The sequence below is a fragment of the Leptopilina boulardi genome, unplaced genomic scaffold (assembly GCF_019393585.1).
Source record: "Leptopilina boulardi isolate dan_hultmark-lab unplaced genomic scaffold, ZJU_Lbou_2.1 LbouV2_213, whole genome shotgun sequence".
NCBI classification, from domain to species: domain Eukaryota; kingdom Metazoa; phylum Arthropoda; class Insecta; order Hymenoptera; family Figitidae; genus Leptopilina; species Leptopilina boulardi.
Window position 1 is genome coordinate 837,529 of NW_026137767.1, and position 16,055 is coordinate 853,583.

Sequence of the window (16,055 nt, forward strand, 5' to 3'; positions counted from 1 at the left end):
CTGTACGTACTATAAGTAAAAAAAAAAGTTGATCGGATCGGGCTGTAACTTGCACATAGTTTAGCTCTGGGGGTCAGTACTTTAACCACAAAGTATTGTTAGGTTTTTTCAAGAACTGTAGGAGGGGGAAGGGGTTGAATTTTTTTGAAAAATTTAAACAGTGAATTTTTGAAGACATAACTTTTAAACTGAAAGATGAAAAAAAATTTGACCTATATGTTTTCGAAAGGTTTTTCCTGCTCTTTCGAATGGTGCAAAATTTTTTTCAAAAAAATGAAAATTTGACTCTTTTTTAAAAATCAAAATTTTTTTTACTTTTTTTTAAGTGGTTAGTACCACATCTTTATTCAAAAAAATTGATTTTCTAAAAACTGCATATCATGCTGCTATTATTTCCCAGAGAGAAATGAAAGGTTTAATCGACGTCTGTCCGACGTCTAAGACGTTGAGAACAGGTCTAGGTCTCAATTTGATCTAGATTAATTAAAAATAGACGTTAATTTAAATGTATTTTAAGAAGTAGAAAATTGTTAAAACAGAACCTTAAACATAGAAAACCGACCTCTTGTTCAAACACAATTATTTTAAATCTTTTAAAACTTTTTTCAAGCATTTAAGAAAAAAACCGAAATACGATGCACACTTACATTACCGCTCACAGTATCAGATATACTGAAATCAGGATTATAGACGTCTTATAGAGTTCCCTATATAGGTAACTTTTTAGGAATCCTAAAAAGAATTTTCGATAGAATTCAATTTTCTCTACGAGTTAGACGTCTAAGTAGATCTTGATTTAGACCTTATGTAGAACTTGGTCTAGACGTTAAATAAACGTCGATTAGACCTTTCATTTCTCGCTGGGTTTGCTTAAAAACTTCGGTAACATATCGAAAAACGGAGTACAATGTAAAAGTCACGCGCACATGGAGCGTACCCTTCTCCAGTACAATGTATGCTTTTATATATATCCCTACCCAGATAGCCAAGCGTACTAATCGTTATTTACGAGTACGGAGTATTGGTATTATACTAGTTTCATACCAGTACAAAATAATTATGTATGTACGTATCAGTACGGTACTAGTATAATAAAAGTATGTCGAACTGTTAGAATTATAAAATGTGAGTACTCGATTAAAATATAGTACTAGTACTATACCAGTACGTCGTACTTCTGAAATAGGAAGCACAACATACTTGCACGATACAAGTATAATACTGGTACGTAGTACTGTGACTCTTTGCTGGTAATCCCAACCTAACCTCACTTCCTTAACAGTTGTCAAATATGAACGCGTCACTGAAAACGGTGCAATAAAAATAAATAAATAAAAATGAATAAATAAAAATGAATTATTATTATTTAAGTCCTCCCAAAGATTTTCCTTTTAATAATAAATTAAAATAATTAAAATACCATTGTAGAAGGCGAGAGGGAGGGGATATAGAATTTTTACTTTATACAGCATACCAGTATTGTACCAGTATGTATCCTCTTAGGAAAAAAGCACGAGTTTTTTAAAAATCGATTCAATCCGACATATTGGATCCGCCATTTTGAAAATCTGACATCATATCCGTAATCCATGACCCCAAAAACCCCCGAGTGACAAATTCCAAACGATTCCAAGTATTTCTTCAAATAGTTATATTTATTTACAAACAGTGAGGGTCAATTTTCATGATTACAAACTTTAAAAAACAATTTTTGCCAGTTAATTTATTTTGTTGTTGTCAATACCGCTATATCGTCGTAAAGTACAGGGTTCAAGCTTTGATTTGACTCCTACAACAAGTGTCTAACGCGTCGGGTTTACCCGGTAGAAATGTTCAAAAACTGACGAAAGCGTGATATTTGGGACATTTACCCCCATTTTTTCAAAATCCTGACATAATGGGAGGTTTTCGTTGCCAGATTCGTATTCAGCACAACAATAATTACGAGAAATGACTTCTCAATTTCTGACAACAGAAATTTTACTTTTTTGCAGGCTTGTGTAGTCAATAGAGACGTCGGCAGTTACCCTAAAAAATAGTTTACAGAGTTTATCACTTGGAGGTTGCAGTACGATTTTAAACTCCTTACTCGGAAAATTTTTAGAGTGAGTTTCCTCGCCTCTCACAAAAAAGCTCCCGAAAAAGGAGGTTAAAATCATAAGTGTTTAGCTGCAAATAATAAAACTGTTCACTTTTTATTCAGTATTACTTTCGATGTATATTTGTAAAATATTATAATTAATATTGTGAGAGGCGAGGGAACTCACTTAAAAAAAACTCCCAAGTAAGGACCCTACTGAAAATCCCTGTACAAGATCTTGTACAATTTCCTGTACAGGATCAGCAACTGAACTTGTACAAGTTCTGACCAGTTCCTGTACAGGAAAATGCATACGAATTTGGAACAAGTTCATGTGTGAGATCTTGTACAAGAAAGATACTTGTACAAGAAAGATACTTGTACAAGAAATTGTACATGATCTTGTACAATTTCATGTATAAGTACTTGTACATGAACACGTCCATGTTCTTGCACATGTTAATTCATGTTTTTCTTTACTAAAAATTAAAAACTTCAAAGGCTGCGCAATAGTTTACTTTAACCTTTACAGCTGCGCAATAGTTTTTAGCATGCATGAGTTACGAATCTTAGTGGTTAAAAATTATCAAAATCTCAAATTTTATAAAAAAAAAAAATTTACAACTATACATGTGCAAGAACATGGACGTGTTCATGTACAAGTACTTATACATGAAATTGTACAAGATCTTATACAGGGATTTTCAGTAGGGTAGTCACAAAACGTCACAGATTCTGACGTTTTGTCACTTTTTCTGGTTTTATTTTTAGCAGGGTATTAAAGATTATTAAATTCTTTGTCCAAATATACAAAATTCGAAATTTAAAGTACAGTAGAACGTACAAATGCCTTCCACTTGAAGTTGCTGCTGGAAAATGAATATTTGCGGTTTGTCTTGTATTTTCGTACTCTATGTCGCTGTAGCTGTCAAATGAAAAGGGATCATCAATGGTCATCACTAGAAAAGTTTGTTTTGATCGATTGGTTTTTTCGTTAACGGCTTTTGTAAATTATTGAATGTTTTCGAAATAATTCCGAGTATTAAAATGATTAAATGTGTTCGTCAATTAAATGTTGAAGTGGTTGGAAAAAGGATTATGCAATCAATTGCAGGTAAGTTACACTTTTAAGCAACATGTATAGGTTAAAAAAATGTAAACAATAACATAAGTGTTATTTTTATATTTGGAAAATAAATTCAGTAGTTTTATAATTGTTTTTATTTTTCTTAATTTTGTAAAAATAAAATATTTTCAAACTTAAAGAAAATGCTTATTTAGAATGCAAAACAATCATAACCAAAAATTAGATTTTTAAAAACAACTGTAGTTTTAGCAATGGAATAAAAAGGTCGATAATTTAAGTTTGTAAAGATTTTTATTATTTAATATTTGATAGAAATAAAATATTTCATACATAAACTAACCAAATTTTCGGTAATTTTTCTTTTCATTTTTAAATTATATGTAAATTAAAAACAAACATTTTTCAAAGAATTAGTCAGTAAATGAAACGTAAATAAAAAAATTTATTGCGTATCAAAATTAAATTAATTTCCTTTTTTATAGACATTGTTGACAGTGTTTCGGCAATTTTTATAAAAATTTTAAAGAAAAACAAGCAATTTAATCCCTAAAAAATTTGATTTATATTTAGCCCATAGTTCAAGAGAGATCACCATAGTTTGTCTATAATTTATATTTTTAAAATTTTTTTTAGAGTTTTGTTGTGTAAAAATTATATTTTTACTTTGCCCATAGTTCAAAAGAGTTTGCAGAACTTCGTCCATTATTCATTTTGAGGAATGTTATTATCAGGAAGTGTTAAATAAATTCAAAGCACAATGCAAGAAAAGAACAAAAATGTTCAAATGTGTCAAAAAGTTGTATCTTATCGTGACATGGAGTTGTGATTGAAAGAGTATTGTTTTGTGATATAACCTACAATCGGCTAAGCAGCGCGAATACGACACTATGTGGATTTAAAGCAGTGAGACAAGACTTTACTCATGCACGATATTGAACTTTCTTGCGGAATCGAGTCCATGAAGCGTGAATGAATTTTTATTAACTGTTTTATATTTTTCAAATTATTAAAAATTTACAAAATAAAATAAAAATAATACATCAATAATAGCAAAACCCGCGCACCCTGCTTCGCGGAGCAGTTCATTGCGGGTTTTACGCATACATATGACGACAGATCTCATCCATTATTAAGTGCAAGCTTTCGGTAGTTAAAAAAAATATTTATTCCTTTCATAATAAATTTCACAATAAAATTTTTATAAATTCTTTTTTTACATTTATGTATAATTATTACCAATAGTTATTAATTATCAATCACATTTATTATTTTCAGCAATGTTTTCTCAAGTCACATTGGATCGAATTTCCGATATGCAGTATCGACAAATTTCAAAATATATCAAGTCGTCGCAATTTAAAACTCTGAAATCATTGGCCGAACTTTTAAACAATATGCCCGACAAAATTGACACAAAAGACAATGAATTAAGAAAAGCAAGATCTATCTATCAACAGCTTAGCAAAACGATGTGGCGAAACTCGAGAGCTTCGAGAAAAATAAAACTACGTATCTTTCATTTGCCTTGGAGTAAATTTTATTTTTTTCTTCACAATTTTTTTTAAATTATAGCAACATTTTGTAAGAAACTTTTCTTTAAAGCCAAATTTTTATTTCAAATACGGGTGATTCAGAATATATAGTACAAAATTGTTGTGAGTAATCTAGATAAAATTTTAAGAATGTCTTTTTTGTCTAATCTCAAAATATCTTATAGATTTTAAATGAGACGAAATTAAAAAATTAATAATTTCAGCGAATCAGAGAGCTTCCATTTTGCGGGCGAACGTGTTGACGATTGACAAATAAATGATAAAGAAATTTATGAAATCTTCTCCTGAGGCAAACTTCTCATTGAACCAAGTTTCACATGAAAGAAGTTGAAATGTCAAAACAAACTCACTTGAGGCTTGGTTAAAAAAAAAAAAGAAAAAGCTTTAAAACTTTTTTGGATAAAATGCAAATTAAAAAAAATGAAAAAAAAATTTATTGAAAAAATTGACTTAATTAAAAATTGTGCAAAATTATTTGAGGTATGTAAATAAAAGTATTAATAATGATTTAATAAAATAAGTTAGATTAAATGCAGTTAGGTTACTTGATTGTTTACAATTCTAGTAATAAACATTTATTAAAAGTTAGTTAAAATTGGCACTATTTAAATTAAATTTTTTTAATTGAAATTTATAATATTAATTGTTTAAAAAGTTTAATTTAATTAAATCTTTGCAATAATTTCGAATTTTGTTTAATGAAAATTAAAAGTTTATTAACGTATGAATCCTAATTCGAAAGTGGCATTATCTTTTAAAATTTTTTCAGTTCCTCACCGATAAAAAACCTCAAAATAGAAGATGAAAAAATTGTTTACATAACGAAAGGACGATTGCAAGCACGTGTCCTTCTTTTAAAGCACATGGAGAATTTACAGATTTCTGACGCTGGCTTGAATTTAAAAATTTTTATACACCGGAGCATTTTGAAATTTTTAAATGAGAATTTTTTGCAAAATTTATGTAGTCTGATACATCCTGAAATAATATTTCATTATAACCCATGTAACATAGAGTAATAACAAAATATTTACACTTTTAGATTTTCTACTTTTAATAATTTTTTTTGTTACTAAAGTTTATATTATTATTTTATTTGTAAAAGAAAAATATAAAAATTTGTAACAAAATTTTTAAAAACAATGAATGATTGTTTTAATAATAATTATTTTATTATTTATTTTTCTAATATTTTATTTCAATAATAATAATAATAATAATAATTTAATCAATTCATAAAAATAAATTATCGAAAATATTGTTCAAATGCCCTTCCTCCTTCTTGGACGCAACACCTGCATCTTACAATGAAATTATCGTAAATTTTGTCCAGCATCTCTGGAGTAGTTTGACGAAAAGCATCCTCAATTCTGTGCTCCAAATCTTGCAGATCGATAATGTCAGTTCGATAAATGAGACTTTTTACGAATCCCCAAAGAAAAAAATCCAAAGTATTTAAATCTGGTAATTTAGCAGGCCATGCTGTCACTCCATTTCGACCGATGACTCTTTCTTGAAAATTTTCGTTTAAATACCCCTGTGCAACTCTGCTGTTATGTTGTGGAGCATTATCATGTTGATAAATAAAATGGTCAATTTCTGCATTCGTGAATCCAGCTCGTCTCAACAGTGGCTTCAAACAACGACGGAGAAAATTCGTATATGACTCACCAGTTAGAATGTCGGGCAGTTGGAATGGGCCCACCTATATGATTGCGAATTACATAATACAAAAATTGAAATTTGCAGTGCAATATTATTACAACATTGCTGGTATCTTAGATTATGAAAGTGTCTTACGGTCAAAAAATGATAATTTAACAGGAGTTGACAATAACATTTTTCAAAATATTTAATTTTAATATAAGGAGGAAAGTTTTTATTGATAAAAGTGGTATTTGAAAATTTATTATGAAACTATTAAAGTGACCTTATATGGCATTCAATTTTTGTAAATGAAATTTTTTAAAATATTTCATATGAATGGGTTGGTTTTTTTAATAGGAGTTGTTTTTTAAAAAATAATTTTTGATAAACTAAAATTACTTGATAAATTAAAAGACAGTTTTTACTATTTAATTTTAAGAAATGTAACTGTATTAAAATACATGTGTTAAATAATTTAAATCATTTTTCGAAAAAAATTAATCTTCAATTTTGAAAAAACCTCAAGCTATCAAAACAAAAATTAATTACCAATCGTCCATTGACAATACCAGCCCAAAAATTTAAACGAAAGCGACGTTGAAATGCCCTGTCTGACGTGAGAAATGGATTTTCTTCTGACCAGGAGTGAAAATTGTGGCAATTCCAAATCCCATTTCTACCGAAGGTTGATTCATCTGAAAAGATAATTCTTCTTATGAAATTATGATCTTCTGCATGCCTCTCCAAAATCCAATTGCAAAATGTTACTCGGTTTTGAAAATCTCTTTCATCCAATGCCTGTACCCGAGTGTAATGGTAAGCATGTAACTTTTGTGCTTTCAATGTTCTTTGAACAGTTCCATAAGATAATTCTAATTCCCTTGCAATCCCCCGAATTCCAATAGTTGGATCTCTATCCAAATGCTCTCTAATTCTCCGTTCATTCTCTACTGTCCTTGCGTTCATTGGTGCACCTGCATTACGGTGATTCGTAGCGACATTTCCAGTTTCCCAAAATCGTCGAACAGCTGCTAAAATAACTGCAACTGATGGTAAACGATCATGAGGATATAATTCTTCAAACAATCTTCTTGTCGCTCTAGCATTCTGCCCTATAAATTTGAAGTCGAGGATAATTTTTTTTATTAAAAATAAAAAAAATTATTTGCAAAAAAAATTAAAGTTGATTTTTAGACAAATTTTTAGGTTAAATAAACAATATATGACAATAATTATTTAATATTCTGATGTATTATATTAATTACAATTAATTTTAATTATTTCTTAAAATATGCTTTACCTGCTTGAAAGTAACACGCGACCATTCGCGTATATTCCTCAATTCTGAATTCCATGTCGAAATAGAAGTTAAGAAAATGAATATAAAAAAACTACAATTTTTAGAAGACTTTTAGTCATTGTACAAAATGTGTACTTATGTTTATTAAGAAATATTGCCATGGAAAAAGAAAACAAATGAATATTAAACCGCGATATCTACCTAGCTTAATGTAAACTAATAATGTATAAAAAAGCGAATAATTCAAATTAATTAAAATTTATTAAATTATTTTAAAAATTCAAGTATGTATAGCATAGAGGGAAAAAGTCTCTAATGTAACGTTAATTCTGTTTTGAAAATTGTAAATAATTTTTTTAAAAAAGTTTACTTCCACTCGACAAAACTCAAATTTAATGCCTCAGATAGGTCTATTAGCACCTCAAAGAACTGCTCAGAATCGTTATACATTTAATCCTCAAAGAAGTCTTTAAACTCGTCCTAAAATTGATCCTGAAAGTAGTCCTCAAACTCGTTTTAACATTGATCCTCAAAAAAGTTTTCAAAAATGTCGTAAATCTGATCCTAAAAGAAGTCCTCAAATACGTCCTAAAATGGATTCACAAAGGAGTCCTCAAACTCATCCTAAATTCGATCCTCAAAAAAGTCCTCAAACACGTCCTAAAATTGATCCTCAAAAAAGTCCACAAAAACGTCATAAATTTAATCCTCAAAGAAGTCCTCAAACACTTCCTAAAATTGATCTCAACAAAGTCCTTAAACACGTTGTAAATTTGATCCCAAAAGAAGTCCTCAAACTCGTGCTTAAAGTGAACCTTAAAGAAGTCCTCCAACACATAGCCAATTTGATCCTAAAAGAAGTCCTCAAAAACGTGCTTTTGATCCCAAAATAAGGCCTTAAACTCATTCTGATATTGATCCTAAAAGAAGTCCTCAAACACGTCCTGAATTTGATCTTCAAAGAAGTCCTCAAACACGTCCTAAATTTTATCCTCAAAGAAGATCTTAAACCATTAAATTAATAAAAGAATAAAAATGTTTTTAAATTTTTTCGCTCAATCACATAATCGAGAAAATAACAAGTAAAATCTAGCACCGCTGTCAATTAGTATTGAAATTTTGTAAAATGTGGGCATGTATTCGTTACATTAATAAATGCAAAAATCACAGCAATAAAAAAAATACCTTGTGCCAATAACAGACATTATGATACAAAATGATACAAAATAATTTTCATTTTTTAAGATTGATATTTGTAAATTATTACAGATTTATGAATTTTGTTTCTCCCAATTGAATTTTAATTCTCAAAAAGTATATTACAAAATTTTTTAACGTTGTGAAGTTTGTTGAAAAGAAACAAATGTTATTATTATGACAAATCGATGAGACTTATTTTATTAGCTTGACATTTCTGAATGAAGAAGAAATTAATAAAAGTAATTAATAAAAAAATGTTTTTCTTAGTGCAGTGGTTAAGCGATAAAAGCATTAGTGTTGAAGAGAAGCAAAAACTATTAAAAATAAATGGAAATATGTCAAAAGCATTGTGGGGGAAAAAAGCATATTCTGCAAGAATAATTGCTTGCAACGGTAAGTAAAATATATTTATTTATCTAGTCATTTAGTCATCTAGTTACCCATTAATACATTCATTCATCTAAAAGTATAATTAATTCCCAGTGTCTAAAATATTCGAAATTCAAAAAACCTGAGAATATTACAATCAAAAACTTAAAATAATAAAAACAATAATAAAAAAATAAATACAAACTATAATAAATATTTAATTCACATTATAATGAATTCTTCTTGAAAAATGTAATTTGTACAATTTTTTACATTATGAAAAAATATTCTTAATCTGAAAAACATTGAGAATTTTTTTCTTTGATGGTATATAATGTATAATGTATAAGAATAATAAAAAATTACCCACGCACCCTGCCACGCGGAGCAGTACATTGCGGGATTTTTAAACTAAAAAATTTTCCTTTCTTTTCAGAAAACAAAGAATGGTTAGAATCATTAATCGTTAACAAGGACGGTGTAATTTACGATCAAGAATCATTAACACGTTCAACTCGTAATTATTTAATACATTCTTTAATAGCTGTCGAGAAACAATTTTTTGTTTTTTTCATAAGACTATTTAAAATTTACGTTTCCAAAAAATTATATTTTGTAAAAAGAAAAAATAATAACAAATAAAATGAATATAAAATAATATAAAATTTTTCAGAAATGCAGCGGGAACAGGATTTTATTGAGGCAAAAGAAGTTCGGGAAATGGCAAACGAAGGTCAAGATGTTTTGCAAGATCAAGATATAAGTGGAGAAACTCCTGCTAATATTACTGAGGAAATGGTACAGATAGCAGAAGGACTACCAGTTTATATACGCAAATCGAGGCTAGTAGAGTTGGATCTACTCGCATCAAAACCTAGAGAATTTGCGAGAAAATTATTGCTCGAACTGATTCAGCCCAGTGAGTTGAAGAAAATGACAGCAGTAGGAAGGGGCACAAAACAGGGTGTGCCGCGAGAAATCAGAGAAGCGATATTTCGTAAGAAAAATTATTTAACGAAAAAATTTAAATTCATGAAATCAGCAATTCATCCCTTGGCCCAGTCATTCACTCATTCACTCAAACATTTGTCTACATATTTAGTCATTCATTCATGAACTTATAATTTTTCTTTCAATATTATCAAAATTGTTTAAGTTTTTAGTTTTTAATATTTCTTTCACAGAATATATACAAAACAAGATTGAGAAGGATCAGGATTGGTCAAGAGAGCTGTTAATCACCGTCATTAACAACCAGTGTGGAACACTTCACTACCCTAAAATTCGAAAATAAACTTTATGAAGTTCTTTTTATTTCTTTTCTTTTTATCAATTATAAATAATTTTTGTTAGATAAAAATTACAGAATAGTTCAAAAATTAATTAATAGTATTTTTTATAATATACTATTATTATTGCATAAATATTTTGTAGTAACAATTAAAAATATTAATAAAAACATAAATGTTTCACCATAGTTAAGATTTATTAAATTTACTAATATAAATAGCCGTAAAACTTAACTTCTTCTTGGCCCATAGTTCAGGAGAGGTAGCCATAGTTCGACAATAGTTCGCCTATAGATCGCCCATAGTAAAGATTTATTAAATTTTCTAATATGAATAGCCGGAAAATTTAACTATTTCTTGGCCCATAGTTCAGGAGAGGTAGCCATAGTTCGCCCATAGTTTGCCCATAGTTCGCCCATAGTTAAGATTTATTAAATTTACTAATATAAATAGCCGTAAAATTTAACATCTTCTTGGCCCATAGTTCACGAGAGGTAGTCATAGTTCGCCCATAGTTCGCCCATAGTTAAGATTTATTAAATTTTCTAATATGCATAGCCATAAAATTCAACTTCTTCTTGGCCCATTGTTCAGGAGAGGTAGCCATAGTTCGCCCATAGTACGCCCATAGTTCGCCCATAGTTAAGATTTATTAAATTTTCTAATATGCATAGCCATAAAATTCAACTTCTTCTTGGCCCATAGTTCAGGAGAGGTAGCCATAGTTCGCCCATAGTTCGCCCATAGTACGCCCATAGTTCGCCCATAGTTCGCCCATAGTTCGCCCATAGTTAAGATTTATTAAATTTTCTAATATGAATAGCCTTAAAATTTAACTTCTTCTTGGCCCATAGTTCAGGAGAGGTAGCCATAGTTCGCCCATAGTTCAGATTTATTAAATTTTCTAATATGCATAGCCATAAAATTTAACTTCTTCTTGGCCCATAGTTCAGGAGAGGTAGCCATAGTTCGCCCATAGTTCGCCTATAGTTGAGATTTATTAAATTTTCTAACATGAATAGCCGGAAAATTTAACTATTTCTTGGCCCATAGTCCAGGAGAGGTAGCCATAGTTCGCCCATAGTTCGCCTATAGTTAAGATTTATTAAATTTTCTAATATGCATAGCCATAAAATTCAACTTCTTCTTGGCCCATAGTGCAGGAGAGGTAGCCATAGTTCTCCCATAGTTCGCCCATAGTACATCCATAGTAAGATTTATTAAATTTTCTAATATGAATAGCTTTAAAATTTAACTTCTTCTTGGCCCATAGTTCACGAGAGGTAGCCATAGTTCGCCCATAGTTAAGATTTATTAAATTTTATAACATGAATAGCCTTAATATATAATTAATGTTTTAAAATTTTTTTGGCGAAAAAATTTTATGCGTACGAAATTAGTGACTGAAGTTGACATCACAAGTTCAAATCATTTGAAGACTTTCGTAATCAAACTTCTCCCTTAAGTAGGCAAGCAAGATTAAATTTTTGTTTTTGACTAAATTGTATATATCTTAATTATAACAAGTCTTATTTTCATTTGTCTTTTTTATAGGAGGGTTTGAATTTAATACAGTCTGTAAAAAACCTGCAATAAACAAATCAAACTGTAATATTCAGTCTTTCGTCTATTCGAAAGGGCAAGTTAAAAAAGTTAGTTTGTCCAAGAAGGCAGCAGGTTTATAAAATATTTTTATCTTACGATATTGGTTTGAAAGGTAATGGTTTAGTTGCATCATTACACATTATTTTGTTAAATTTAAAAGCTTAAAAAAAGTCTCCAAACGTTTATTCCATGAAATAGATAAATGGAATTTTCAATACATTTGTTCAATAAAAATAAAATGTTCAATTTATAAACACTTTAACTTTTTCTTTTATTGAATATTTTCAGAAAATTGTCTATAATAAGAAACAGTGTGGTTATTTTAATCACAAAAAATTTTTGGATATACTTCCAAATAATGGTTCACTCCTATTTTTTTTATAAACTTGGTATACCTACGTAATTTCGTGCGCTGAGTACGAAAATGATAGTGAAAATTGTCGCAAATGTCATTATCATGGTGAAAACCATAAAAAACTCTTAAAAATGACAGTTTTTTCAGTCTAATTCCTAAAAAACACAAAATCTCGGAAAATGTTTTAAACAAAAGTTGTTGATTTCATTAAAATACAGATTTTATGTAGTCTACATTTTTATTAAAAAATGCATTATTTCTGAGAAAAAAAAGCGAGAAACGAGAATACATCATGAAATTGTTTAAAAAATACTTCTGAAAAAATCTATTTTTCAATCAAGTCACGTTAGAAAATTAAAAAAATTAAAATTTTTGGGACCCTTTTTGTTAGGAATTATGTCATGATTTTGGAAAATTGCAGTCAGATCAAGTAGTTTAATTTTTTTCCTGATTTAGGAAGAATAACTGAGTTAAATTAATGTCGAATGATCCATTTCTACCCAAGAGCCTTTGAAGAAATTCTTAATTTTTGGAAAAATGCTACTTTTTTACTATTTTTGCAAATTTTTGATATTGATCCTCTAATTAAAACTTTGTTCAATACTTTTTCTTGATGGGCGATTCGGAAGGAGAATTTTTTTGCAGATATTTAATTATTTAATAATATAATAATAAAAATACAATTCATATATTTTTTGTCAAAAACAGGACAAATTGTCGCAGGAGGTTAAAAATAACTAACTAACTAACTCGGGATGGAGTCATAATAATCACTGGAAATAATTTCTTTTTGACTTACTCTAGACTTCGAAATCCTAAATTACTCCAAGAATAAAAGGGAATAATTGTAACATTACTTCCAAGTTTTGCTTTTCGATCTCTTATTTGTGAAGTCGATTAGTTCAGCGAAAGATTTTAAATAATTTGGTACTAAAAATAGAATTTTTTTAAATTTATTAAAAATACTGTTATGTAATTGATTGTATAAATTATTATTCACCAATAAATTAACATGTAAAATAAAACAAAATAGATTACTTATTATAAATAACTTTAACCATTTCTAATTTTAACAATGTCTTTTAAGAAGGAAAATGTTTCCAAAAATTTTTTGTCCTCCACTGTCTTGAATTGTTTTCTAGAAATAATGCAGTATTTGTTTCTAAGTTTTTTAAATAACTCTTCGACTTTTCCGCCTGTAAAAATATATTTATTGGTTTAAAATAATAAAAATAATAATAATTTTGCTTGGAAAAATAATAATATAAAATGTATATTATACATATATGTATGATTTACCTTTTAACCAAAAATAACTCGGATCTTTATTTTTAATTTCCGCAGCTGTTTCCTCAAACGCATTTGTCACCAAACGACTTCGGTTAGCATATAGAGGAATGGTGAATTTTTTGACGTAAATTATCTTCCTTTTAGCAATTTCTTCACCAAGAAGCTTAATTAATTTTTTATCTTCCATGTTTACACTTTTTGGTTGAATTATATTAATGTAACTTGAAGTTGATTATTTTAAAAACAAAAGTTAAGCGGCAATTACAGGTCTTTTTACAGGGAAAGAAAAAATTAAATTTTCAAATTTTTATTTAAACGAATGCTTTTAATTAAGAAAAAAAATTATTATTTTTAAAAATAAATATAATATTAATAATAAAAAAATACCCGCGCACCCTGCTTCGCGGAACAGTATATGCGGGTTTATGCAATTGAATTTAAATGTTTATATCAAATGGTAAGTGATATCGATTTAAAAAATAAATAAATATTTATTGCTATATTAGACCAAAAATATAACTATATAACAAATTAAAAAATTTAATGAAATTATTTTGATATTGATTGTTCATAATATTTTTTAAGCATCACCAACAGTGGATCCACTTGAAAAATAAATCCATCAGATCGAGTTCTGGTTTATAATCATACTCCAAGCTCTTTTGCTTATTTTCACTACGAAATTGACAGTAAAAATGGAGCAAAATATTTTGAAAAATTTTGAAAAAAATGATTATTTTTTGCCTTCCATAGTTCGTCATACTTGGCCTATCACGGTGGTCCTCGAATAATTTCAACCTCGACTATCTTCTACCTCTGATTTTCTTTTTGGGGATGATAAGGGACTGTTTCAGGATCATTTTGCAACAAAAATTAAAACTGAGCACTTTTTTTTAATTACGATTTTTAAACAATTCTTTTTTGAACACTAATAAAAAAGTTCTATTCGAAGTTACTAGAAGCGTTTGGTAAAAAGAATTCTAGTTATTTGAACAAGAAAATGTTGTTAATAAGACCAGACAATTCTAGTTAAAAAAATTATGTTTAATTTAGTTTTTATTATATCAAGTATTTATACCTGTAAATATTTAAAAACAATATTATCATTACTTTAGTTAATACGTTATAAACTTTTTATTTTATTTAATATACACCCAGAAAAATGTTTCTTTGTTTTGAAGAAATTTTCTTTGAATCAAAAAAATTTCTGCACTGTTATAGTGTCAAAGAAAAATTTCTTTGATTTAAAGAAATTATTTCATTACTTTTTTTTGTTGACTAAATGAAATATTTCTTTAGTTTTAAGAAATCTTTTTTTGTTATCAAAGAAATCTTTTCTTTGAATCAAAGAAATAAATTTTTATTTTTATAAACAAATTTAAAACAAGTGCGAGTTACACTCGCACTGAAATCGAGGGTTCCGTACTCGAAGCGAACTTATTTGGTATAAAAACAAATGTTTAAAAAATATGTGTTGTATGACAACTAATATAAGTGATACAAAAAGGAACAATTTTGTAAAATTCAAGAAAATTGTTCCTCTTCGTATCACTTATATTAGTTGTCATACAACACATATTTTTTAAACATTTGTTTTTATACCAAATAAGTTCGCTTCGAGTACGGAACCCTCGATTTCAGTGCGAGTGTAACTCGCACTTGTCCGATTTTATTTTTTAAAAAATATTTTACTAAAAAAATATAAGAAACATAATTTTATTTCAACTCGCAATATATTTATTGTATTTACATTTTAAAAATATATTGAATATTAAATTTTATCTTTCTAAGTCAAAAAGAGATAAAACTTAAGATATTGATATAAGGCTAGTAGCTGCTTGTCAAGGAAAAATCGAAAGTTATCTAAAAAATAAAATTTGTTTATTAATTCCAGAAAAATCAACTCCAATCATCCTCGCTATATTTTTTTGTAATCTACACGTAAAAATACGTCAAAATATATAAATTTGAATCACTGTAGAAAAACTTTTTTCGTTTTTTGCGGAAAAATACATTTTTTTCTGAAATTTATCATTTTTCTTCAAAAATTTGATAAAAATTGATCATCAACTCCAATCGCGCTTACATTTTTTCCCTGTATTTTTCACGCAAAAATTGAGTTTTACAGCAAGTATGAACAGTCTGGATTGAATATTGTGTGCGCTAGGGAGAATAAATCATTTTTTTCGAAATTTTTGATTTTTCCTTGACAACGCTATGTAAATTAATCCGAATCAAGTTCGCTATAATTTTCCTGTAATTTTCACGTAAAAATACGTA

The 16,055-nt window shown here is 28.3% G+C and overlaps 2 protein-coding genes across 2 annotated transcripts in view; one reads left to right on the forward strand and one right to left on the reverse strand.

Annotated features, from left to right (window-relative positions):
• Nucleotides 1–16,055, forward strand: part of LOC127279017 (ionotropic receptor 75a-like) — a 380,333-nt gene that overhangs the window by 342,539 nt on the left and 21,739 nt on the right. The gene's annotated exons all lie outside the window — the stretch shown is intronic.
• The window catches only part of LOC127279020 (uncharacterized), a 335,741-nt gene that overhangs the window by 162,718 nt on the left and 156,968 nt on the right, over nt 1–16,055 (reverse strand). The window lies entirely within an intron of this gene.